General features: G+C 29.8%; 2 long non-coding RNA genes across 5 annotated transcripts; both read right to left on the bottom strand.

The window, feature by feature from the left end:
* Nucleotides 1–1,067: 1,067 nt before the first annotated feature.
* LOC123199972 lies at nt 1,068–10,837 on the bottom strand. 4 transcript variants are annotated; one of them, XR_006498481.1, is made up of 6 exons: nt 10,233–10,837; nt 9,789–9,975; nt 9,596–9,665; nt 8,997–9,091; nt 1,417–2,592; nt 1,068–1,327 (listed from the first exon to the last, which is right to left on the bottom strand). It is a non-coding gene; the product is annotated as an uncharacterized LOC123199972 (long non-coding RNA). The 4 variants fall into 4 exon arrangements; XR_006498480.1 differs by having other exon boundaries at nt 1,068–2,592; nt 10,242–10,837; XR_006498479.1 differs by having other exon boundaries at nt 1,068–2,592.
* A 2,586-nt stretch (nt 10,838–13,423) lies between these two features.
* Nucleotides 13,424–17,646, bottom strand: LOC123199974. Its single transcript, XR_006498483.1, has 2 exons — nt 17,469–17,646; nt 13,424–17,345 (listed from the first exon to the last, which is right to left on the bottom strand). It is a non-coding gene; the product is annotated as an uncharacterized LOC123199974 (long non-coding RNA).
* Between the last annotated feature and the right edge of the window lie 9,506 nt (nt 17,647–27,152).

The raw sequence follows: 27,152 nt of genomic DNA on the forward strand, positions 1-27,152 counted from the left end.
TCAAGAATATTATTGCAAACATGGAAGTAAGATAAACTGAAATCCTTAATCTAATTCTTGAGATTGGGAATATTGCCAAAATTTAAAATACAATATAATACTTAATTAAAATACAATACATAAAATTCAGTCTATAAAATGGCTCATAAATTACATATATCAATTAAAATTTTAATAATAAAATTATGTACACTAATTTTAAGTATCTAACTAGATACTTAATTGATATATTATATGATTGAATGATTTTGAATTAAAGATAAAAAAACATATGATTAGATAATTGATATATTATATAAATTGAATGCATATAATATTGTTTAAAATTTTATCACAATTTATTAATAAATTAGTCATAGAGAAAATTACATAATTCAATATTGAACAAAACATTAATGATGCTAAGGAAATATATGAAACCATATTGTAATATAAATTACAAGTTCAAATATACTCTAATCACATCAATTTTTAATTTTCTAATTATGAGTATTGGTAGTTCGAGTCAAGTTGACCTCAAAGAAGGGGCAGATTGAATTTATCTTGAATATGAAACGATGAACTTAATAGACAAAAAAATTATGCTAAAAAAGAGAAGAAGAATAATCATCGGAAAAAAAAAAAAAAACTTTGCTTGAATCCGCTTCTAATAGGATGGCTCATATTCATGAGAGAGTTTACCAATTACATAATGATGATTAACAATTTCAAGAATGTTATAAGGAATTGATCCAGCACATGCAGTTATCTCCAAGAAGAATAAATGTAGAAATAAATTCCAGAAAGCGATACAATTTCTTACATAGGCATCATGCACAGCAAATTTTAGTTAAAAAATAAAACAAGCTACAGTGTTTTATATATGAAAGTACACATGATTTCATATCCCTTGTCATCAATCTACAGCCACATTCGTAACGAAGCTATGCAAATACTTAATTCTTGCACCAATTAAGAAATTAATGTAGCAATTTTTAAGATGTATGACACTTTTAAAGCAAAAAATTCAATGGTAATCTATGAACTTAAACATTTACATGAAATTTTAGTTATCAAGGATGAAAATATTGGAGAATGTATAAATTCAGGATTCTATATATTGTAATCACAAAGAAAATAAAGTTCCACTGTCATCCACTTGAGATGACAATGAAATATGTTCCGAGGACAATAATCATAGAAAAAAGAGAAGGTTCCGAAGACAATAAGCCACAAGAACACTATAGAACTTCATCTAGACTTTTTTACTAACAAGTATGCATGAAAAATCCCAACCCACCTACCAAAAAACTCAACCTTCTTAGCTGAATTTTTTATATTATGAGACCTGTGATATGAATCAATATGTCATCTGGAATTCCTAACATTATTAAATAAACTAGTAATGGCATCAGACTTGAAAAAATTGACACCAACCTGCCAGCCAACTCAAACTTGCTCGGTGAATTCATTTGAGCTAAAACAAACTAATAATAAGAAAGTCAGTTTCTACGTGAGCCAACACATGGAAATTGCATAAGATCACATCTTCAAAAGGAAAATATGTAAATTAATCCCATGAAATTTATCAACACTGAAGATGCAAGTTAAAAAAGCACTTTATTGAAGAGGGAAGACAACCCAAAACCAGAAGCAAAAGTCTAAAATCTAGGCTGAACATACACAATTCAGTTGCAAATTGATTAACAAGTCCCCCCACATGAGCCCATTAAATCTTATGCTCAACAAGTTTCTTAAATGCTTCTTTAATGGCTAATCTTCCATAATAACAACTTACTCATATTCAAAGAACCTAAAATATTTATATTGAAACTACCCCATCAAGTGGAAACAGATTAATTGCATCTAAATTTAGAACAAATCCACCAAATAAATCACATAAAATCAGAAGACTATTAGAATATTGATTAGTCTGTTGTAACAATGAAAAAGCATGAAAAGAGTTTAGGTTTTGTTTAGGTAACCCTTGGCTGATTTGGGAGGTCTCAGCTCCCTGAATTGTTGGTTATCATTTTGGGTTCTATTTATTTTCATTTTTTAATTTTTAACCTAGGGACCAGCCATGTAAATGTGTTGTTGTTCTCCTTGTTCAAATATAAAACAATAGTAAAGGTTCTTTTATTCAATTTCTAGTATATTGGTCTACTCTAATATCCTGAAAAAAGACTCTGTGTTATTTTGCTAGAGTATTGTGATTCAGGTGTTTAAGGTCTCAGATTTCTAACAATACGACGATAAGTTACCACCTAATCTAAAAGCTTAAACTAGTAGATAGATAAAAAAAATTAGTCTCTTAGGTTTACAATGTTGTAGGATTGTCTCTGTTAAGTTAATACTTGACCTAACATAAGCTTAAAAGATAAGCCTCCAAGGATTTACAATCTTGCATAATTCCTTTAATTAGGCTCATATCAACTCTAAAAAGCTTTGGTAGAGTCTTAACATTAATATTTAAATCTTTACCTTCAATGTGAAAATACAATTCCTTATGTATGTTTGTGAAAGTGAATACATACCCCTACTAAATGTCTCATGAAACCTATCAAGCTTCAGACTAGATTCACATAACATGAAAATGATTTTCCTTCAATCCTGCATTGACACAGAAATGCTTTCAGCAAAAGCTTTTTACTTTCTAATTAGTATTTAAGCACAAACACCAATGACCAACTTTTTGTCATAAGGATGCAACATTCAAAATTTAAAAAAAAAAATATCTATCTTAACAATGAGTACAAATCTATGTAGTAGTAATGACGTGTCATTATAAAATTAAATTAGAATTCAAATATCATTCAATCATATAGTAACATGTAATCATTAATACACATTTTAGTAATCAATGTTAGTCTACATGGTTTTACTCCTTTTAGAGAATAAACAAACATCCTCTTACAATTAATGAGTAAAACATTTATACAAAAATCTTTAGAGATCAAATAGAAATCATAACTTACCTGCTCCCTATTTAGTAAATAAGGAAACAAGAAAAAAAAAAAGTATGAAAATTATTTGTATAGTATGATAAGTAGTAAAAAAATATGTTTATGAAAAAACGATCATAATATTCAAATATGAAAAAAATACAAAATGTGTATAAATGAGTATAATATAATACATTATTAGTAATACGTTTTTAAAAATATAATAATATTAATTATAATTTTAGCACATTTCATAGATTTTCTAATTAACAATTTAAATGCAAAATACCTAATTGACTATTAAACCTAATATAACATAATATATAATCAAGACTTAATAATCACTAAAAATTATCAAGAGATGTTAAAGATTTGGATGATAAAAATTGGGTTTTTTGTTTTACATAGTTATGGTAATTAATTAAAATAAAAGGGACATTTTACAAACTTTAAAAATTCATAAAAAATGAAAAATGTAAAAATCGTTAAAATATGCGTTTAATTCAAAAACAGATAAATTACGCATTTAATAAGTTTTGAGTTCAAAAATTCAAAACAATGTGTTTAAAACGCAAATTAAATATAAACGTGAATAATTCACGTTTTTACTAACTACACCCTACTCTTTATACCCTACAATGGGTTTCATATAATTAAATATTAAAATTAAAATCCATAACAACACAATCACCAAAGAAGAGGGAAAAATATTGGAAGAGAAGAGTTACAGTGAAAAATTATTGGTAAATCTAAACTTAAGCAAAACATATATTTGAGTCCAAATTAATTTGATTTGAATTCATCTCTAATGTATGATGATCCATACCCATGAAAGAAGGTTTACCAACTATATATAGGTGAAAATAAGTTTCAACAATGTTATAGGAATTGATTATCGAAATTAGGTATAAAAAATCATGAGGTATGAGAAATTTGCAAATATAATAAGGAGGAATGAGATAAGGATAAGCCCAAGCCCAAGCTGAAGCCGCTGAAGCCGAAGCCAAGATATCTCTTAAAGATGCTTATCAGGCCAAGAAAAATATGAAATCAGACCAATAAAAATCAAAGTGAGAATGGTTTTTTAAAATTATTTTATCTAAATTCTTCTCGATTATCAGATAACCAATTGTTGCTATACCAATGTTTTTTGGACCTAGTCATGGAGTCAATTCAAATCAATTCTGATTTGATCAATACTTACATTGGCAAACTTTTAAATAAATATTAATCGTCAAATATGAATTTCAAATTACATTTAAGTAAAATCGAATTTAGTTTGGTAGCACACATGACCATGTTGTGTAGAGCATCAAGTTTGAGTCCTTATAATTACAAATTTTTACCAAAAAAAAATTGCAAGTATCAGTTCTCAAGGTCAAATCCTGACAATTGCAAAAATTTTACCTTTATGTCCATAAGAATTTAGAATTCCTTATACCCCCCGCAAAATTTGAACTAACTTTGGCTGAAAAAATATAACTTACTTCTCTAGCCCCTACTGAATGGTAGCAAAAACTAAGAATGGATTTATATCAAATTGACCCTTTGAGTTCGACTCAAATAAAAGACAATCAACTTAAGACTGAGCATGCTTACTCTAGCTAGTCATTTAATGATGTCTTGGAAGAAGAATCATCATCGGATAAGAAAAAAGTTGCTAGAGATCTCGCACCCAATGCAATGATGTCAATGTGATATTGATCTCAAATCAAACTTGACAAGCAAAAACTTCTGTTTGAATTCCACTCATTAAAGTTGAATAATGATCTGAACTTGTGCAAACTTAGATTGAGTCCAACCCTAACAAAAAACACATCCAAGAAAATTAAAGTGACCTTCAATAGTCTTTGGATTGATACATGAAATAACAAGTAGAGGCATAATTTGGCAATCATATTTAGAAGTATTTGCAGGAGAAATATTAGTGAATGAACTGAAAATGAAGTCATTCTTTAGTAGTGGTTACAAAATATGATCTTACTGATAATAAATTTATGACATTTGTCTAGAAATAAAATGAAAAAAATAAATAGAATTCTATAACATAGCTCAAATAAAAACTTAGAGCCATTTTCAAATGAAGGATTATGACTATGCTATCAAATATCACTTGGGCAAAGCAAATATAGTCTTATATGCCCTTAATAGAAAAGTGTTTTTATCAAGTTGACGGTTTAAAGGGATCTAGATCAAGAGCAAATTGTGTTAGTGACTGGGGCCCTAGCCTGATTGACGATCAAATCCACTTTGGTGAAGGAGATCAAGACAATTTAGCTATAGAATGATTAGTGTGAGCATAAAATTTAAAAGATTCAAGATGGTCTCAAGACAGATTTTTAGTTGGTAGATGGTGTCCTTAAGTTCAGAGGTAGAGTTTGTGTCTCACTGATGCTAGAGTTAAGACAAAGGATTCTTGCAAACACTCATAGTTCTTTTTACACCACCTTTTATAAGGGGTGTAAAGATATATTAGGATTTGAGGAAGGGTTTCTAGTGATCTAACATGAAAGGAAAGGTGGGTGAGCATATGGCTAAATGTCTCACTTGTCAATAGATTAAGGCCAAACACCAAAGATTGTTAGAATTATTTTAGTCTCTAAATGTACCCGAGTGAAAGTAGGAGCATATTTTCATAGACCTTTTTTTTTTATGCTCCCAAGAATTCAGAGTGTTGTTAATGTGTTGTAGGTAATATTTGATAATTGATCAAGACAGTGTTTTTTTTGCCTATTAAAGACACCACCCTTGTAAATTAGTTAGAAAAGTTATATGTTTAAAAGATTGTCATATTGCATGGTATGCCCAAAATGATGGTACCAGATAAAGACACAAGGTTGTGTCAGCTTTTTGAAATAGTTTACATAGATCATTAGGAACTAATTTGGCTTTTAGTGCAACGCATCACCCACAAAGTGAGAGGACTAACTAGGTGTAGAGGATATATTAAGAGCTTACTATTTAGACCATAGGACAAGTTAGTATGAGATGTTGCCTTTAGTGGAGTTTGCCTATAATAGCAATTATTAGACGACAATTTAGATGATACCTTATGAGACACTCTACGATAGAAAATGTCATTCTCTTCTAAATTGGGATAAGTTAGGTGAGAGAGATGTCTTGGTTTAGTCTTTAGGACCAGAGATGACTAAAAAAATGACTAACGATATCCAATTCATTAAACAGAGAATAAAATAGGCCTAAGATTAATAGAAGAGTTATACCGATTAGAGACGTCCAGATTTAGAGTTCTGTGTGGGTGATGGAGTTTTCATCATAGAAGTAACCTTTTAAGGGGTTTTAACTCCTCGAATTGCCAACAATCATTTTGGGTTTTGTTTGTTTTATTTCTTATTCTTTTTTTTTTTTACCTACTACAAGGGACCAACCTTGAAAATGTGTCCTTCTTCATATATAAAATAGTAGTAGTGAAGGTCATTTCATTTAATTTCTAGTGTGTTAGTTTGCTTTTATTTCCTGTTGTGATTCAAGTGTTAAAGGTTCCAAGTTTCTAACACTATCACAATAAGTTACCACCTAATCTAAAAACTTACGCCAATATATAGAAAAAAGATTAGCTTCTTAGGTTTACAATGTTACTCGATTGCCTCTATTAAGTTAATAATGGACCTAAAATATGCTCAATAAAATAACCCTCCAAGAATTTACAATCATGCAAAATTCCTTTAGTTACACTCACGTCTAATATGAAAAGTTTTGGCTCTAATATTATGTTACTCTTAACCTTAAAGTTCAAGTTAGTAGGTGGAAGCTTAACATCAATACTAATATCTCTACGTCCAATGTGAAGACAAGTCCATACGTGCGTTAATATATGTACTAGCAATAACGTATCATCATATGAGTAAATGATTTTTAATTAAAAAATAAAATAACACGTTATCATTAATACATATATTAGTACTCAGTATTAATACACATAATTTTATTTATTTCTTATAGTAAACAAACATCTTACAATTAATGAGTACAAAATTTATACTAAAATCTTTAAAGATCAAAATGAAATAAAGTTGAGAAACTTCTAGTAAGCCACAAGATGAACTCGAAAGACTTTGGTCACAATTGTTGACATAGTAGCTCACCCAAAATATGGCAATAGATGGTTTTAGTTTAACACATGAACCATGTATATGGTAAAGTATAATAAACACTTGATCTAAAATGAATTTTTAGATTAATTTTGCTTTTTAAAATATTCATTTAAATTAAGAAAGCCTAGATTATTATGTGAGATAAATTCTAATTCAACTTTGCCAATTAGAGACAATTTTATGTATTTCCAAATCATAAATGTCAACAAAATAGTATGTCACATTGTTTAATCATTAGAAACACACCATACTCAGAATAAAATAAAAATGACATGCAATAATATGGTTAGACACATGTAAAGCTCATGAAATGAAAAATTGAACAACATTTGTCACTACAAAAAATACTCAATTAAGGGACAGTTTCAATTTGTCCCATAATGATTAATTTAGGAGACGAAATTTTGATTTCGTCCACCGAAATATAACACTGAATTTTATGAACGAAATATTTATGAATGTTTTTAGTTTTATCCCAAAATGATCATTTTGGGGGATAAGAATTTAATTTTTGTCCACAAAAACATAACACTTAATTTTAGACATGAAATATGTAGAAAAGTTTTCAATTTTATCCCAAAATGATCATTTTAGGAGACAAGATTGTAATTTTATCCACCTTTTATAAAATTTGTTATAATATATGAATTAAAAGGATATTGTCTTTTGAATACTACTTAATGGTTAGTGATATTTAGAATGAAAGCTAACAGCTATCCTTCTTTCTAACTAGAGGAATTGTGCTTCCATCTATTCATGGGAGCAAGGATGCCCACAAAATAGATTAAAGGTTTTTCTATCAAGAGAAATTTACCAAAAATTACTTTAAAAAAAGGGGCATGACAACATCTATTAGATTCTAATTTTTCATGTGGTCGATCTCAATGTAGTTGAATTATCAATTATTACAAAATTGTTAGTTCATTATGTATAAAATGACTCAATGCAATTAGCATATAAGCATCTTATCCTAAGTATGGTTGCAATTAAATCCAGGCAATTTCATCCTTGGATGATTGTTTGTTTCATCATTTCCACACCTTTTTATGCTACAATATTCTGGTTTTGAGTCATAAAGCACTTACTCAGGATCCATGAAAAGAAAATGAGTTAAGAGATGATACGGAAGAATGACATAAAGAATTGCGTGAAATAAAAAATTTCACAGTATGCAAGAAACTATGTTATATGGCTTTCATAAATGAAAATGCCATGAAAGCTCATGTTGATGCTTTTGCATATGAGGTTTAGAATGTTGTTTATGATTCAGCACCTCATGCAAGTGCATGCAATTATCTCCAAGAAGATGTAGAAAAAATTCCAGAGAGAGATACAATTACAATACATAAGCATCGTGCAAAGTAAATTTTAGTTTAAAAAAAAAAAAAACAAAAGCTAAAAGAGAGTGTGTGTGTGTATATATATGTATGTATGTATGTATATATTCCAGTTCAATACTATCAAATGAAAATATGTCAAAGTACACATGATTTCGTATCCCTTGACTTCAATCTACAGCCACATTCCTAGTGAAGTTATGCAAAAAGTTAATTCTTCCACCAATTAAGAAATTTATGCAGCTAAAGCTCCATGGTTGACCACTTGAGTTGTCAAAGAAATATGTTTCAATAACCATAAGGGTTATCTATGCTTAATTAAATTTGAACAAGGACCACAAATCATGGAAATAAAGATGGTTGTGAGGATAATAAGCCACAAGAACACTATAGAACTTCATCATGACTTTTTTATTAAGCTCATCACTGATTATCAGAAACAAAGACTAGTTAACTTGTATGCAAGAAAGATATCCAACCCACCACCAAAAAACTGAACCTTATTAGCTGAATTTTGTATATTATGAGACCTGTGATATGAATCAATATGTCACCTAGACTTCCTCACATTATTAAATGAACTAGTAATGGCATCGGAACATGAAAGTAATGACACCAACCTGTCAAGCAACGCTAACTTGTTCAGTGAATTCATTTAAATTAAAACTTGTGGAGCTCAAAATTTCGTTTAGGAAGATCACTAGTATGAGTCGACCTGTTATCCAATGGAAATAGAGGACATTATTACGACAAGTCAAAAACAAGCTATCATTAAGAAAGTCAGCTTCTAAGTGGGCCAATACATGGAAATTCCTTAAGATCATACCTTCAAAAGGCAAATATCTAAATCAATCCCATGAAATTTATCATCAGAGAGGATTGCAAGTTAAAAGAGCACTTAATTGAAGAGGGAAGAGAACCCAAAATCAGAAGCAAAAGTCTAAAATCTAGCCTGAACAAATACAAATTGATTAACCAGTCCCCCAATGTGTCCCAATTAAATTTTATACTCAACAAGCTTCTTAAATCCTTCCGTAATGCCTAATCTTCCGTTTCAACAGCTTATTCATATTGAACTACCCCATACGTGGAAAAAGATTAATTGCATCTAAATTTAGAACAAATCCACCAAATAAATCACATAAAATCAGAAGAATATTGCTGCAAAATACATCTGGAAACAAAGCTAACATGAAAAGATATTAGCAAGTAAAATTACCTGAGTGATTAAGCTACAGGAAATGGAAGTTGTTTGCTGTTGCCCCCAAAAAACCCAACAACAAATGGTGCTGAAAACAATAATACACTTAAATAAATTGGAAACAAAAACAGACCTAATTTGCTCCTGCCCTAAGAAGGAAACAAAATAAGAACAGAGAAAAATCAGCATTCTCAGAGAAGAGATTCTCAACCTGCACAAGAAGATTGCCTTCTTGGGAAACTTCATTCATGGCTACAAAGTCTGGCATATTTTCCCAGAAGTGAAAACAAACCATGTTTCTCACTTTAGGGAAGTAATTATCGAGTCGAAGTTACAAAAGTTTTCATGTCAACCAAATCCAGATCACAAAGAAGAAGCAAAAACATAAGGTAGCGAAGCTGCAACACATAAAAGGAAACAAAATCAAACAAATATCAGCAAGATTCACGAAAAGCAAAAACTTAAGAGCTTTGGAGAGAAAACCCAAGCTAAAAAGAGGAGAAAATACCCAAAATTGGATGTCAAAAAATAATAATAATAAAAAGAGAAAGAGGTGGAAGAAGATGGTTTTGAATTTGATAAGCAAAGAAGAAGGTGAAAATGGAAAGAACATAAAAATTCCAAAAGAAAATTATAGTTTTCCGTTAACACTCACCAAGCATACCTTCAAGTAGTTCGCCCTCTTCAAAGACAGATAGAGGACCATGAAAAGTCACGCTGCCCAATTTCAAGCTCCATCACTTGCTATTCTTATTATTATAATATAAGAAATCCAAACAATACAAAGAACATAAGTCAATTTTAACTTCTCTTTTCATGATGAAGAGCTCAACCCTCAATGTCTCACTTCTTTTCCTTTTTCATTTTGTTCTCATTTTTAACACTCAACATTGAGATAAGTCAAGAGTTCTATAGATACATATAGAGAGAGAAAAGTGGACGTGAAGACATATAAGCGGAAGAAAAAGTTTCTGTAGTCTCAGTTGTAAAGACGAGAGAGACGTGAAGAGTTTTGAGCTAACAGAAGGGGAAGTGAGCACGCACCCACAAAGGCATTTTCTCAAACAATTGCCTGCGTTTGCAGCCAAGAAGGTGTTTTAGGAACTGATTTTGGTGTTGCCAAGTTTGAAAATGAAGAAACACCTCATAACCAATTGGGCAAAGAGAGAAAGAACGGAATTGTGGAAAGTTTGCTTCCCTTTTGGAGGTCTAGTGGCAATGTAAGATGTAGAGAAAGTTGGTTATTAAGACTTGATTTCGTGCTAACAAGGGGAAAAGGCAACGACTTTGTTTTAAAGATAAAACTGCAACAACATTGTAGGTGCATTTTTAATTACATAAATGAGTATAAAGATAATGTGTTATCATATAATAAATAATTTTTAATTTAAAATAAAATAATATTTAATTATATAATAATATTTTATTTGTAATAAAATTATACGCACATACTTTAACTATACAAAATTGATATATAAGTAATATGTTATTATATGATTAGATATTTTTAAATTAAAAATAAAATAATATTTAATCACATAATTATATATTATTTGTATACTTATTTTATATATTTAAAAAATATATAATATTATTTTATTATTTATATACTTATTTATGTATTTAAAAATATAAAACCAATAGACATTGCTCATAAATTTTAATATTATTTTCTCTGATTTGGGAAAAAAATTGATACAATTTATTAAATGTTTTGATTTGACAAAAATGATTGCTCAAATGTAGGATTTGGATGCTGGGGAGGCACTAATTCAAGGACTTGTTTTGTACCAAGGAGGAATTCTCATGGTATTGTGTTTGTTTCCATAATAAATAAAACCAGTAAAAATCATTTGAATAAAAAATGATTGAATGGGAATATAAAAATAAGACTACTGTATTTTAATATCGGATAAGACTTTGTGTGGACGGGCACCTGTCATTGAACTATTTTGGCATGGAAAGCCTAGCATCATCCCATTTCACTTTTATGAGAGTTCTTAATTAGAAAAAAAAAAAAAAAATCAATCTACTTACGACAAAAATTAATTATATTGTTAATGCCTATCCACAAAAAAAAAAGTTATAAATACCGGTGTTTAAAATTATCTAATAGTTTATTTAATAATTATAATTTTATATATATTTTTAACACTATTGATCTAAACAGCCAATAAATCGATTAAACTCTAAACAAATAGTTTGATTTAATAATATCTAGCTTAATATAAAAACATTCCTCAAAAGTATCTGATATTTAATATAATCAATTTTTTGTTCAAAACAGTTATTTGATGTTGACAATGAATGGCTAACTTTTATAGAACCACTGAAATTTTCCGCTATAAATATCAACGATATTATTGCAAATTTAGAAGCACAATAAATTGAAGTCCTTATCTAATTCTTGAGATTGAGAAAATTTTGGGCTATCAATATCAAGGATATTATTACAAATTTAGAAGCACAATAAATTGAAATCCTTATCTAATTCTTGAGATTGAGAATATTGCCAAAATTTAAAATACAATACAATATTATATGAAATTCAATCTATAAAATGACTCATAAATTATATATATTAATTAAAATTTTAATAATAAAATTATGTATACTTAATTTTAACTATCTAATTGGATCTCAATTGATATATCATGTGATTGAGTAAGTTTTAATTATGGATAAAATAACATATAATTATATAATAATATAGTATTTAAATACTTAAAACTGAATACACATAATATTTTTCTCATTTTTATCGCACTTTATTAATAAATTAGTCATAATTTATATGAAACCATATTGTAATATAAATTGCAAAGTTCAAATTGGTTATTATTTTTTATACTCTAATCACACCATTCTTAACCGTAATTAAAAGTATATTTATAGTTATTGGGTCAGGTTCCAATGATGAGCATGGGTGGTTTGAGTTAGACTGAACCCAAAGAAGGGGCATATCAAATTTACATTAAATATGAAATGACATGAGAAAAAAAAGTTACGATGAAAAATTCATGACCAAACCAGTTTTAATGGTAAACCAAGACAAAAAAAAGTTATGCTAAAAAAAGAGAAAAAGAAGAATCACCAGAAAAACAGAAGAATTATTGAAAAAAAAAAGCTATAATGAAAAATTATTGATGAATCCAAATACAATCTAAACATGCATTGGAGCTCAAACTGATTAGGTTTGATTCTACTCTAATAGAATGGTTCATATTCACGTGAGAAGGTTTACAAATTATATAATGATGATTAACAATTTCAAGAATGATATAAGGATTGATTCAGCACCTCTCGCCAGCACATGCAATTATCTCCAAGAAGAATAAATGTAGAAATAAATTCCAGAAAGCGATACAATTTCATACATAGGCATCATGCACGGCAAATTTTAGTTAAAAAATCACAGAAGCTATAATATATATATAAAATTCCAACGCAATACTCTAATATGAAAATATGCCGAAGCACACATGATTTCATATCCCTTGTCATCAATCTGCAGCCACATTCCTAATGAAGCTATGCAAATACTTAATTCTTGCACCAATTAAGAAATTAAAGTAGCAATTTTTAAGATGTATGACACTTTAAAAGTAAAAAATTCAATGGTAATCACAAAGAAAATAAAGTTCCACTTTCTTCCAATTGAGATGACAATGAAATATGTTTAAACAACCATAAGGGTTATCTATGCCTAATCAAAACCTGAGCAAATAATCATTAAAAAAAGAGAAGGCTCTGAGGACAATAAGCCACAAGAACACTATAGAACTTCATCAAGACTTTTTCATGAACAAGTATGCATAAAAAATCCCAAACCACATACCAAAAAACTGAACCTTATTAACTGAATTTTATATATTATTAGACCTGTGATATGAATCAATGTGTCATCTGGAATTCCTAACATTATTAAATAAACTAGTAATGGCATCAGAACTTGCAAAAATTGACACCAACCTGCAAACCAGCTCAAACTTGTTCAGTGAATTCATTTGAACTAAAACTAGTGGTGCTCAAAATTTAGTTAAAAAAGATCACAAGTATGAGTCAACCTGTTATCCAATGGAAATAGGGAACATCATTATAGAAGTCAAAAACAAACCAATAATAAGAAAGTCAGTTTCTAAGTGAGCCAACACATGGAAATTGCATAAGATCACATCTTCAAAAGGAAAATATGTAAATCAATCCCACGAAATTTATCATCATTGAAGATGCAAGTTAAAAAAGCACTTAATTGAAAAGGGAAGAGAACCCAATATCAGAAGCGAAAGTCTAAAATCTAGGCTGAACAAAGACAATTCCGTTGCAAATTGATTAACAAGTCCCTCTGTGTGCCTATTAAATTTTATGCTCAACAAGTTTCTTAAATCCTTTCTTAATGGCTAATCTTCCATAACAACAACTTATTCATATTGAAAGAACCCAATCTTCCTTATTCATATTAAACTACCCCATCAAGTGGAAACAGATTAATTGCATCTAAATTTAGAACAAATCCACCAAATAAATCACATAAAATCAGAAAAATATTAGAATATTTATTAGTCGGTTGTGAGTTGTAACAATGAAAAGGCATGATAAGAGTTTAAGTTTTGTTTGGGTAATCTTTGGTTGATTTGGGAGGTCACAACTCCCTGAATTGTTGGTTATCATTTTGGGTTCCATTTATTTATTTATTTTAACCTAGGGACCAGCCTTGTAATTGCGTTGTAGTTCTCCTTGTTCAGATATAAAACAATGGTGAAAGTTCTTTTATTCAATTTCTAGTGTATTACTCTACCCTAATTTCTTGAAAAAAGACCCTGTGTGTTATTTTGCTAGAGTATTGTGATTCAGGTGTTTAAGGTCCCAAATTTCTAATAATAAGACGATAAATTACCACTTGATCTAAAAGCTTAAGGTAGTAAATAGATAAAAAAGATTAGTTTCTTAGGGTTACAATGTTGCAAAACTGTCTTTATTAAGTTAGTATTTGACCTAAAATAAGCATAAAAGATAAGCCTTCAAGGATTTACAATCTTGCATAATTCCTTCAGTTAGGCTCACATCAACTCTAAAAAACTTTAGCTCTGATATTATGTGACCATTTAACCCTAAAGTTCAAATTAGTAGGTAAAGGTTTAACATTAATATTAAAATCTCAACCTTCAGTGTGAAAATACAAGTCTTTATGTATGTTTGTGGAAGAAAATACATACCCCTACTAAATGTCTTATGAAACCCTCCAAGCTTTAGACTAGATTCACATAACATGAAAAATGATTTTCCTTCAATGTTGCATTGATAGAAAAATGCTTTCAACAAAACTTTTTTACTTCCTAATTAGTATTTAAGCACAAATGCCAATGACCAACTTTTTGTCATAAGGATGCAATATTCAGAAAAAAAAACTGTCCGCCTTAATAATGAGTACAAATCTATGTACTAAGAATGATGTGTCATCATGAGATTGAATGATTTTAAATTAAAATTCAAATATCATTCAATCATATAATAATATGTAATTATTAGTACACATATTAGTAATCAATGTTAGTTTACATAGTCTTACTCCTTTTAGAGAGTAAATAAACATCCTCTCACAATTAATGGGTATAACATTTATACTAAAATCTTTAGAGATAAAACAAATCAAGTTGAGAAACATTGTACAAGACAACAAGACAAACATGGATTTCTTTGGTAACGATTGTTGACATAGTAGCTCACCCAAAATCAACCTAATAGACAGTTATAGTTTGACACATGAACCATGTATATGGTAAAGTATAATAAATACTTGATGTAAAGTGAAAATTTAGATTTGTTTTACCTCCTGAAATACTAAATTAAATTGAGAAAGCTTAGAACTAGCTTACAACAAATGATTTTAAGTTATTATATAACTTCTAAATCAACTTTACTAATTAGAGATATATTTATCTATTTCCACAACATAAATATCACTAAAATAGGATGTGCCATTGTTTTATCATAAAAAACACACTTTGTTTAGACTGAAACGGAAATGACAAGTAGTAATGTGGTTTGGGCATGTAAAGTTCACAAAAGGACAAATTGAACGATATTTGTCACTACAACAAATATTTAATTTAGAGAAAATTTCAGTTTCGTCCTATAATAATCCATTTAGGGGATGAAATTTTAATTTTGTCCACCAAAGTATCTGACCTAATTTTAGAAATGAAACATTTAAAAATGTTTTTAGTTTTCACCTAGAATTATAATTTTAAGGGATAGGATTTTAATTTCTTCCATCTTTTATGAAATTTGTTGTTGTATGTACATTAAAAGGAGATTGCCCTTTGATTATCATTTAATGGTTAGTGATATTTAGAATGAAAGTTAACATCTGCCTTCATTTCTAATTGGGGAAATTGTGCTTCTTCTGTTCCTGGGACCAAAGATGCCCACCAAAAAGATGAAGGGTCTTCTTCTCAAAAGTAATTCACCACAAGTTACTCAAAGGAAAGTGTTATGACTACATTTTTTAGAATCTAATGTTTCATTTTATTGATCTCAATCCTACTAAATTATCAGTTTATTTCAAAACTTGCACCTTATTATGTATAAAATGGCCAATGCACTTGACATATAAATGTCTTAATCCTAAATATGAGCTTAGACATATAAAATGGCCCAATGCAATTTTAAGATGCATGACACTTGTAACGCAAAAATTTCAATGGCAATGTATGTAAAACATTTACAAGAAATTCTACTATCAAGGATGAAAATATTGGAGTATACATAAATACAGGATCCTATATATTATTATCACAAATAAATATAGGTTGACAATGATATACGTATCAACAACCATAAGGGTTATCTATGCTTAATCAAATTTGAGCAAATAAGGACCACAAATCATAGAAAAAAGAAGGTTATGAGGACAATAAGCCACAAGAAACGAAGACTAGTTAACTGGTGTGCAAGAAAAATATCCAACCCACCCACCAAAAAACTCAACCTCATTAGCTGAATTTTGTACATTATGAGACCTGTGATATGAATCAATATGCCGCCTAGACTTCCTCATACTATTAAATAAACTAGTATATGGCATCAGAACATGAAAAGAATGACACCAACCTGCCAATCAACTCAAAGTTGTTCAGTGAATTCATTTAAATTAAAACTAGTGGAGCCCAATATTTGGTTTAAAAAGGTCACAAGTATGAGTCAACTTGCTATGCAATGGAAATAGGGAACATTATTACGGCAACTCAAAAACAAACTATTAATAAGAAAGTCAGTTTCTAAGTGGGCCAATACATGGAAACTGCTCAAAATAAAATCTTCGAAAGGCAAATATCTAAATCAATCCCATGAAATTTATCATCAGTGAAGATGCAAGTTGAAAAAGAATTTAATTGAAATAGGAAGACAACCCAGAACCAGAACAGATACAATTTCGTTGCAATTTGATTTAAAAAGCCACCTATGCGTCCCCATTAAATTTTATGCTCAACAAGTTTCTTAAATCCTTCTTTAATGTCTAATCTTCCACAATAACAGCTTATTCATATTGAAACTACCCCATCAAGTGGCAAAAGATTAATTGCATCTAAATTTATAACATATCCACCAAATAAATCACATAAAATCAGAAAATATTGCTGCAAAGTACATCTGGAAACAAAGCTAACATGAAAAGATATTAGCAAGTAAAATTACCTTAGCGATTAAGCTCCAGGAAATGGAAGTTGTTTGTTGTTGCCCCCAAAAAACCCAACAACAAATGGTGCTGAAAACAACAATACACTTAAATAAATTGGAAACAAAAACAGACCTAATTTGCTCCTGCCCTAAGAAGGAAACAAAATAAGAATCGAGAAAAATCAGCATGCTGAAAGAAGGGATTCCCAACCTGTACAAGAAGATTGCCTTCTTGGGAAACTTCATTCATGGCTACAAAGTCGAGCATATTCTCCCAGAAGTGAAAACAAACCATTTTTCTCATTTTAGGAAAAAAAATTATCGAGTCAAAGACACAAAAGTTTTTATGTCAACCAAATCCAGATCAAAAATAGAAGCAAAAACATAAAAGCAAACAAATGAAAAAGATGTCAGCAAGATCCACAATAAACAAAAACTTGAAAACTTTATACAGAAAACCCACCTGGGACAAGCTAAAAAGAGGAGAAATCACCCAAAATTGGAGGTCAAAATAAAGATGAGGAGGAGGAAGAAAAGGGTTATGAATTTGATAAGCAAAGAAGAAGGCGAAAACGAGAAAGAACATAAAAATTCCAAAAGAAAATCATAGTTTTCCGTTAGGGTATGAACAGTAACCAGGAGTACCTCGAAGTAGTTCGCCCTTGTCAAAGACTAATAGAGGACCATGAAAAGTCACGCTTTCCAATTCCAAGCTCTATCACATATTATTCTTATTATTATAATATAAGAAATCCAAACAATACAAAGAACATAAGTCAATTTTAACTTCTCTTTCATAGAACTCAAGCGTTCTACAGATACATATAGAGAGAGAAGTGGACGTGCAGACATATAAGCGGAAGAAAAATTTTCAGTAGTCTGAGTTGTAAGGACGAGAGACAAGTGAAGGGTTTTGAGCTGACAGAAAGATAAGTGAGCACGCACCCGCAAAGGTATTTTCTCAGACAATTGCCTGCGTGCGCTCACTCTCTTCTGTCAGCCTCTCTTCCTCTTTATTATTCTGGGCTCTCTACAGCTACATATATCAACCAAACGTATATCTATGTATTGTGAAAAATGGAAAGATTTTTCGCTCGGAAGATTTTGTGTTGTTAGTTGAAGTTACCTACTCCCCGGTTAGTAAATTCAGAAACAAGAAAAAAAATGTGTGAAAATTATATGAGTATAATATGATAAATATACTATCATTAGTAATACTTTTTTAAAAATATGATAATATAAATAATAATTTTAATGTTTTTTATGGATATTCTGATTAACCATTTAAATGTAAAACATATAATCAATTATTAAATCTAATATAACATTATATATAATTAAGATTTAATCATCATTAAAAATTATTAAGAGATGATAGAGATTTAAATAACAAAAAATTGAGTTTTTTTGTTTTAGATAGTTACGATATTCTGATAATTAATTAAAAATAGAAAGGATATTTTTATATTTTAAAAATTCATAAAAAAGTAAAAAACGTAAAAATGATAATAATATGTATTTAATACAAAAATGAATAAAATACGTATTTAATACATTATAAGTTCAAAATTCAGAACAATATATTTAAAACGTGAATAATTCATGTTTTTAGTAACTAAGTTCTACTTTTTATATCCAACAATATGTATTATATAATTAAATTTTAAAATTAAAATTCAATAATCACCAAAGAGAAAAAATTATTGAAAAAGAATAGTTACGGTAAAAAATTATTAGTGAACCTAAACTTGAGTTAAACATATATTCAAATTTAAATTAATTTGATTCGAATTTATTTTTAATGATATAATGATCCATTTTCATGAAAGAATATTTACCAACTATATGATGATGATTAACCGTTACAACAATATTACCGATATTGATTATTTAATTTAAGCACGTATGAGAAATTTGCAAATATAATTTTGAGTTTTATTTTTTTTATTTTTTTATTTTTTTGGGGGGCGGGGAGTGGGGGTTATGGCAAAAAGAATCCTACCTACTAATAAAGAGTATCAATAATTACCTACTTACTAATTAATTAAACTGGGACCGAGGTGATTAGTGCCTTGATTGAATTTTGGGGCATGAATCATGACAAGGGAAGGCTAAGAGTTGAGACAGGACAAGCCCTAGCCCGGATATTTCCTAAAGATGCTTATTGGGCCAAGAAAAACATGAAATCAGGCCTATAAAAATCGAAGTGAGAATGGCTTTTTTTTTTTTTTTTTCATTATATCTAAATTCTTTTCAATTATCACACCAATGTTTTTGAACCTAGTCATGAAGTCGATCTAAATTAATCCTCCTCTAATCAATACTTGAATACGTGAACTTTTAAATAAATATTAAAATAATATTTTAAATAATTTTATTTTTTTAATCATTAAATATGAATTTCAAATTATATTTAAGTAAAATTAAATTTAGTTTGGTAACAAACATGAGCATGTCATGTGTAAAGTATCAAGTTTGAGTCTTTACCTCGATATCCATAAGAATTTAGAGTTCCCTATACCCCCCTCAAAATTTGAACTAACTTTAGCCTAAAAATGTAACTTACTTCTCTAACCCCTATTAAATAGTAGCAAAAACTCATAATAGATTTGAGTTAAACTGACTCTAAACTAAAGAGTAGTTTAAGTTCAACTTAAATAAATGACAATCAGCTTAAGATTGCGCTACGCTCACTCAAGTTTGTCATTTAGTGGTATCATGGAAGAAGAATCATTATCGGATAAAAAGAAAAGTTGCTAGAGATCTCGCATCCAATGCAATGATGTCGATGTGATATTGGTCTCAAACCAAACTTGACAAGCTAAAACTTCTATTTAAATTCCACTCATTCGAGTTAAACAACAATCTACACTTATGCAAGCTTAAATTGAGTCCACCCCTAAAAAAAAACACATCCAAAAAAATTAAATTGATCGCTAGTAGTCCTTGGATTGGCACATGAAATGACAAGTAGAGACATAATTTGATAGTTATATTTGGAGGTATTTGTAAGAGAAATACTGGTGAAGGAACTAAAAACGAAGTCATTCGTTAGTAAAGGTTACAAAATATGATCTTACTGATAATGAATTTATGGTATTTGCCTAGAAACAAAATAAAAAAGATAAAGAGAATTCCATAACATAGTTCAAATGAAAACATAGAGTCATTTCCAAATGAAAAATTATAAGCATGATATCAAATATCACTCAGACAAAGCTAATGTAGTCACAAATGCCCTCAACAAAAAAGTATATTTATCACAGTTGACGATTCAGGGAGAGATAGTTAGATTTAGACTGAATAAATTGAGTTAGTGATTGGGGCTTTAGCAAGATTGAAGATCGAATCCATTTTGATAAAGGAGATCAAGACGATTCAACTACAAGATGATAGGTGTAGGTAGAGAATTCAAAAGATTTAAGATGGTTTCAAAACAAATTTTTAGTAGATAGATGATGTGCTAAAGTTTAGAGGTACAATTTGTGTCTCACTAGTGATAAAGTTACAACAAAGGATTTTTTTAAAGGCTCCCAGTTCTTTTTACACCGTCCCATCCTAAGGGTGTAAAAATGTATTGGGATCTAAAGAAGAGTTTTTAATAGTCTAACATGAAAAGAAAGGTAGGTGAATATGTGGCTAAGTGTCTCACTTATCAGTAGATTAAGACCAAACACTAGAGACTATCAAAATCACTTTAGTCTCTAAATGTACCCAAGTAAAAGTAGAAGCATCTTTCCATAGACTTTATTATTAGGCTCTCGAGACTTCAGAATAGTGTTAATGCATTGTAGGTAGTAGTTGATAAATTAACTAAGATAATGAATTTCTTGCCTATTAAAGACACCACCCCTATTGATCAGTTGGAAAAGCTATATATTTGAGAGATTATCAAATTGCATAGTATGCCTAAGACGATGGTATTAAATAAAGACACAAAGTTATGTCAGTTTTTGGAGGAGTTTACATAGATCATTGGAGAATAATTTGGCCTTCAGTACAACTCCTTACCTACAGGCTAAGATGACCAACATAATGTTAGAGGATATATTAAGAACTTACTATTTGGACCATAGGATGAGTTGATTTGAGATGATGCCTTTAATGAAGTTCATCTACAATAACGGTTATTAGGAACAATTTAAATAATCCCTTATAAGACACTCTATGGTAAGAAGTATCATTCTCCTCTACATTGGGAAGAGTTAGGTGAGAGAGATGTCTTGGTTTAATCTCTAAGACTAGAGATGACTCAAAAAATGATTAAAGAAGTCCAACTAATCAGATAGAGAATAAAATAGGCCCAAGATTGGTAGAAGAGTTATACCAATCAGAGACGTTAAAATCTGAAGTTTTATATAGGTGATAAAGTTTTTATTAGAGAACCATTTTTAAGCATATGATGAGGTTTAGGAGAAAGGGTAAATTTTCTCCTAGGTACATCGACCTATATGAGATAGTAGAGCAGGTCAGTAAGGTAGCTTATAGATTTGTACTACTAACGAGCATAAATTGTATTCATGATGTGTTCCATATTTCATCATTATGTAAGTACATTAGTGATCCTTCTCATGTGTTGAGGACCAAGAAGACTCAATTATTAGAGGATTTGAGTTATGATGAGAGATTAGTCCAAATCTTAGATAAAAAGATCAAACAGCTAAGGAATCAAAGTATTTTTGGAAGAACCATAAGATTGAAGAGGCTACTTGGGAGATGGAGCAAACTATGAGAGATAAGTTACTTGAGCTTTTTTTTAGTGAATTTTGGGTCAGAAAACAAGAGAGAAGAAATTGTAACACCCATAGATATGTCATAAAGGCAAAAAAATCTTTTTACATGAGTTTAATTGTTATGTGAAGGATTAAATATGATTTAAAAGTTAAAGTGTGAGCTTTCAGTAAGACGCAACCATAACTTCATACTAGTGTGTCATTGTCACATCAACCAAAGGAGATAATTCCATGTAAATTTTACATTTAAGTGATACATAGTTATGTCTATTAAACATATTTTCAGTTTATATATAGGATGTTGCTGCTTTTTAAGGATTATTATCTCTAATCCCCAAACACATGATTTTTTCTAGAAAGTGTGAGAGTTGATCAACCAAGCTCTATGATTGCAATTTCAATGATTACTTTTTGGTGACATGGACAAGGGAAAACTAGAGAGAAGAAAGTCCTTTTGTGTGTTCACTCTATGACATACAGAGGTAAGTAGAGATTTTGCTATCCTTCTTTGGTATATGATATTATGCTAAATCCAGAAGCATGCCTATGATTTTGGTATATAGGTGTCTGTTGATTGAGAATTTCAATGTGGTTCAAGTGTGTTGCCATTAGTAAGTATAATTGATATGGTAAGTTGTTAATGGCAATTGCATATTTATATATATTTAGATGTTTAGTTTTTTTTTTTAATAAAAGCATGAATCTGTTTAGATGAGAATCAAAAGGTGTATATATGGTCTAATGAAGGATAATTCGCTTGTTTGCTAATTTGTAGTTATGATTTTGAAACTTTGAATGAAGGGTTAAGGTTGTGCTTTTGTATTTTGTTAGAATGATGCATTCAAATGCAATATAAAATGCTTCGTTGAGATTTCTGATGTGTTGTATTAGTTATAAAATCGTTAGAGACACTTTGGTTAAGGTATTAAACTTAAAGAAGGCGAAAAAACCAAATCAAAGTGCAAAATTAGGTCTCTCAGCTTGTTAACTATGTTCGCCATAAGATTGTACGGTATGGAACACATGCGTGTGTGCCCAAACACCAGATTTATGTCAGGTTTTCTAGCGATCTAATGATTGTTAGACGTCGTTGACTGGTTAACAGTTAACTAGGACATATGAACTTCCCTCATATAGTTTTAGCACGACTGCATGTAGGGTAAAATAACTAGAATACTTTTAAGAAGTAATGCGATCGAGAAGACAATAGAAAATGAAAGAAATGATTCTCTGAAAGGGCACACACTCATGTGTGTAAAAATTTAACACATAAGGAAATGCCACGATAATAGATGGTTATGTATGAGTAATGAGAGACATGCCCCTGTGTGTCCATGGATACACACTCGTGTGTGTGAAGCAGTTCAGAGAAAAAGAGAAAGAAAATTAAGGTAAGGATATATGGGTTATCCTAAGAGATAGTACATAGATCATGGATACATAATAGTATTTCATATGTGTAAGAGTTAAGTCGTAGGGTGGCACAAGATATATTGTTAGGTGGAAGCAAAAGCAAGTCAAGTGAGTAAAGGTTTAAAATGCATGCATGTTAGACATCAGAGAATCGTTACAAAGGGGCACTATGAGTACACATTCCTTACACTGCTTGTAGAGAAGCACGTCCATCATAAGACATTAAACCTATTGTAAGTTACTTGCTCATAGTAAAGCCTAGATTAAAATACAATTTGGTGTAATGAAATATAGAGATAATTCACATGACCAAAGTGTCAAATCATTGTATTCAATCCAAACTAATCAACCTAGCATACAGTTACAATTATGGCTTCCTGATTCAAAAGTTTTCACCGGGTCAATATGGTCGTGCTAGATAAAAATTTGAAAAATAATTCCTTAGTGACTAAACGGGACATAATTCAATCCGAAAGTTATAACATGCAGCATAGATATTCTCTAGAGTATAGTATGTGCACAAAGACATTGTATAGGACCCATCACCATTCATAAGGGAGTTTAATGTCGATTGCGAATGACAGAGATAGTAAGGGTTAATTACATAAGGAGCACATATATATTATAGTGTTTATTCACATTTTCAACCACAACACAATTTTCCAATGAACGTTTAAGAGAGTAAGTCTTTGGGCAACAACAGGGAGTTTGGTTGTTGTGCTTTGGATCAAATGCAACTTACCTTAAGGTAACTATCATAAGCTTACCCATATCACTTGGTGTTAGCTCATTTTGGAATAGTTGCTAACACACAAGCCATCCATTTCTATAAGGCTCATTAGACTAAAGCCAACATTTCTTGGCATATATTTTGAATAATTTCTCGAGAAATATGCAAATTTTAATTTATAGGAACCATCCCTGATCATGTTATGCACTACTTTAGTACTAAAATAGCTTTGAAAATTAGATTCTTCAATAGTAATATTTGTCCAAGGAAAATTTTTGTAGGAGCATACACTATGAAACCTAATTGATGCATTATCATAAGCCATAACTACTTCCATCTCGATTTTGAAGGTACCAAGCCATATATGCTAGTTATTGGCATATAATTGGACATCCCAATGCCCATTTTGTTGTAGTACAACACCTTGGAATTTTACAAGGGCAACATTATTCACATGGCTTGCATGCAGGATCGATATTACTGCTAGTTGAATTGGGCAACTATGTAATCACATTTGTTATACCATTTAACGTCACACTTAACATTTCTTCTTCCATTGTTATTCCGAAGAACAAACATGTTGCATAAGATTAATGACATGCAATACTGTTACCTTGCCATCAATATTGTTTAATAGAAATTAGAGTAAATTATTATTGTTTTTAGTAATAGGTGCGTTTGAATTGAAAAATTATCGTATCACTTAAAACCTCAAATAAATAAAAAGAAAGTCGAGGTTTTTATCTTGCTCTATAAAAGAGGACTCTTAGTATTCCAGCTTCATTTATTCATGAGTGAAAAAAAAAGTATAACAACCATCATTTTACAATTTTAAAAGAGAAAGTCTAGTCACTATGGCAGATTGTATCTTAATACAAGGTAATTGATTTTATATAATATGAAATTTTATCTTTACAATTGTAAGTCTAATACATCTCTACATGGTATACAACAGTAGTAGAATGTCACAAATGAGTGTGATACCTCAATTTGGTAATCTTTTCACCTCTAGTCTTCAAATTAGAAGATCATTTGACAAGTCTAGGTCCATGTCCTTCTCCTTTTATTTTTGTTAAAAGTGATAATGAAACTGAAACACCAATAGTCTTTCTTTATAGAGCAAGAAGAAAATTTTAACTTTTTCCTATTTATTTGAAGTTTTAAGTGACACGATACATTTTCAATTCAAATGCATCATATTATTAAAAACACTAACAACCTACTCCAACTTTGGTTAAACCATCTACCTCCATTACTTGAACTAAATTTACTCTTCACAATATATAACAATGAATGATTCACTAGCATAAGCTTATATACAAATAAAAAAGAAAATTGAAAAAAAGAATGCATTAGAGAATGAAAACCTGTGCAAACCATACTCCTTTTCTTCAATCACTATATACACCAACTTATGAACTATGTTGACATAAGCACACATCTATAAAACTAAGCATATTCCAATTCCATCTTTAAAATAATAGCCATTTTGGAGTAAAGAGTAGACATCAAGGGCACTAACAACATAAGTTAACTTATGAGTAAACTAGTCCAAAATAATTACAGATATATTTAAAACCTATCTTGACACTTATAAGTGAATTAACCACAAGCTGCAAAAGCAGTGAGGAAAGACAACATATCCAATTCAAAATTTTTTGTCTCAATGGATAGAACATTTTTTAATAACTAAAATATTATTATTACTAATCCACCAAACATTATCACTAGATGAAATAATCTAATTTTTTCTTTTTTTTCAATGTATGTAATTAAGGCCATTAAGGGGTGGATTCAAGCTAAACTCTTGGTGACATTATTCATCCCTCCACTGATATTGTTACGCTACTAGTGATACTATTTATCTCATTGGCAACCCTCCAGTAATACAATATAACAACTCAAACAAGTTTATCCTCAAATTGGGTATTATGAATTTAAGTAAAACTAGAGTCAGCCTTATACTTAGCTCGAATCCACCCCTAAAGACAATAAATGAATTTTCCTTGTCGTTCAATGTAAAATATTTTTTTTATGCACATTACTAGAAAAATGGTCTTCTACACCAATTGATTTTCATAGTTTTTAATTGCATTTAATCAATTTCAGCTCTTACAACACCAATAGTTGATTTCAAACCTTGAATAAAAGGCTAAAAATGCATATTAATTAAGAAATACAAAATTCATTAGTAAACATACCATATTCAAATATTTCTCAATAAAGGAAGCTCATAGTAGTGAAGAAGGTAGGAGACCTCATTGGTTTTATTTTTATTTGCTTGAAATTTGAGAGGTTGAATTTGAAAATTTTGATTTTATATTTGTTAAGATTATGAGAAGAATGTTGATTAGAGTGAAGATATGGGTAGCAGATACATTGATAAAATCATGTGGACTCGAATGCAAAGGCAAGGAGAAGGTAGATGTAATAACTGGGTGGCGGGTAAAATGGAATAAATGAACACTTTGTTTTAAAGTGTTATGTCGCATTGTTTAGTTAAGTCTAGATTGAATTGGAAATTTATTAGACTTGGTTGTAATAATAGAAAAACAGGAGAAGAATTTGGGTTTTGTTCACAACTCCTCGAATTGTCGATTATCATTTTGGATTCTATTTAATTTTCTTTTTTTATTTGTCATCTACTGCAAGGGATCAAACTTGTAAATGTGTTGCAGTTCTCCTTGTTATTATATAAAACAACATTTAAGGTTATTTTATTCAATTAATAGTGTGTTGGTTTGCTTTAATGTCTTAGAAATAGACTATTTGTATTTTGTTTTGCTTAAGTGTTGTGATTCAGGTCTTGAAGATCCTAAGTTACTAAAAAGTTATCACCTGACCTAAAAGCTTAATCTAGTAGATAGAAAAAAAGATTAGCTTTCTTGGTTTACAATGTTGCTCAATTATCCCTATTAAGTTAGTATTTAACCTAAAATAAGCTCAATAAGATAAACCTCCAAGGATTTACACTCTTGCATAATTCCTTTAGTTAGGGTCACATGTAATCTAAAAGGCT

The sequence above is a fragment of the Mangifera indica genome, chromosome 17 (genome assembly GCF_011075055.1).
Source record: "Mangifera indica cultivar Alphonso chromosome 17, CATAS_Mindica_2.1, whole genome shotgun sequence".
In the NCBI taxonomy this organism is placed as follows: domain Eukaryota; kingdom Viridiplantae; phylum Streptophyta; class Magnoliopsida; order Sapindales; family Anacardiaceae; genus Mangifera; species Mangifera indica.